Source organism: Sinocyclocheilus anshuiensis, unplaced genomic scaffold (assembly GCF_001515605.1).
Source record: "Sinocyclocheilus anshuiensis isolate Anshui unplaced genomic scaffold, SAMN03320099.WGS_v1.1 scaffold392, whole genome shotgun sequence".
Taxonomy (NCBI): Eukaryota; Metazoa; Chordata; class Actinopteri; order Cypriniformes; family Cyprinidae; genus Sinocyclocheilus; species Sinocyclocheilus anshuiensis.
The window spans coordinates 3291655-3292608 of record NW_015557091.1 but is presented as its reverse complement, the minus strand read 5'-3'; the positions used below and the strand labels follow the sequence as shown (position 1 = coordinate 3292608).

General features: G+C 39.7%; 1 protein-coding gene across 1 annotated transcript in view; it reads right to left on the bottom strand.

The window, feature by feature from the left end:
• The window catches only part of mmp16a (matrix metallopeptidase 16a (membrane-inserted)), a 56912-nt gene that overhangs the window by 16622 nt on the left and 39336 nt on the right, over window positions 1-954 (bottom strand). The gene's annotated exons all lie outside the window — the stretch shown is intronic.

Below are 954 nucleotides of genomic sequence, written 5' to 3'. Positions count from 1 at the left end.
TATATATATATATATATATATATATATATATATATACAATCATACATTGTACATTTATTACATATAACATTTATTATATTATATATACTATTTGTATTGTGTTATTATGAAAATAAAGGTAAAAGAAGCTAGATAATCTCATCGATCAAATAAATTGGTTTTATAATATTCATCTGGACCATTGGTATTACAAACAAAAAAAAAACTATCATGTGCTCTCGCATCAATTATAGTCCAGCATACACCTCGATTATCTGTGGACTCATTATCACAGCACAGCAGACGGCTGACCCGCTCTGAAGAGTCCAAGCTGTTAGTACAATGAACTAAGACGTCAGATTTTTGGAAGAGCCGGCAGAACGCTACGAGCCCGCAGATCGAGAGGTCAAGAAATCCTCTGTGAGAATGAAAGGATAGGTGATTAAATGGAGAAAATAATGAATGATTTTAAGTATGAATCAGGCAGGAGGGCGGCCTGACAGGATTAGCCCTCTGGAGAACCACAGAGAGAAGTGACTGTCTGAAATCAAATCTCCTGAAATAGAGCGAGGATTACAGCCCTTCACGCGTTACATAACGCATGGCCAACAGAACGGAGATCTCCTCTGGTGAGAGTGATGGATATTGAGAGAACGTAGTTGGGAATGTGTGCGTGATACATAAGATGTACGAGTATCTCCACCCTCCGCGGTCTCATCCTGTGTCAGGAGGAGGAAAGAGGAAGTCCAAAGGGACGGACGTTGGATGGAATCCAGGAAAGAGGATCTGAACATCTCAGGAACGTGCATTTTAGTGTTTTTCTGGATGGCAGTGGAGGAACAGAGGGAAAAATAATGCAGTAGGTTTTTACATTTTATAAGGAAAGCATGGTTGCCAAAGCATTGGTTGCCAGGGTGTTGCTATGTGGTTGCTAAGGGGTCCTCATTTGAGCTAAACACTGAGGTTTAATATTCA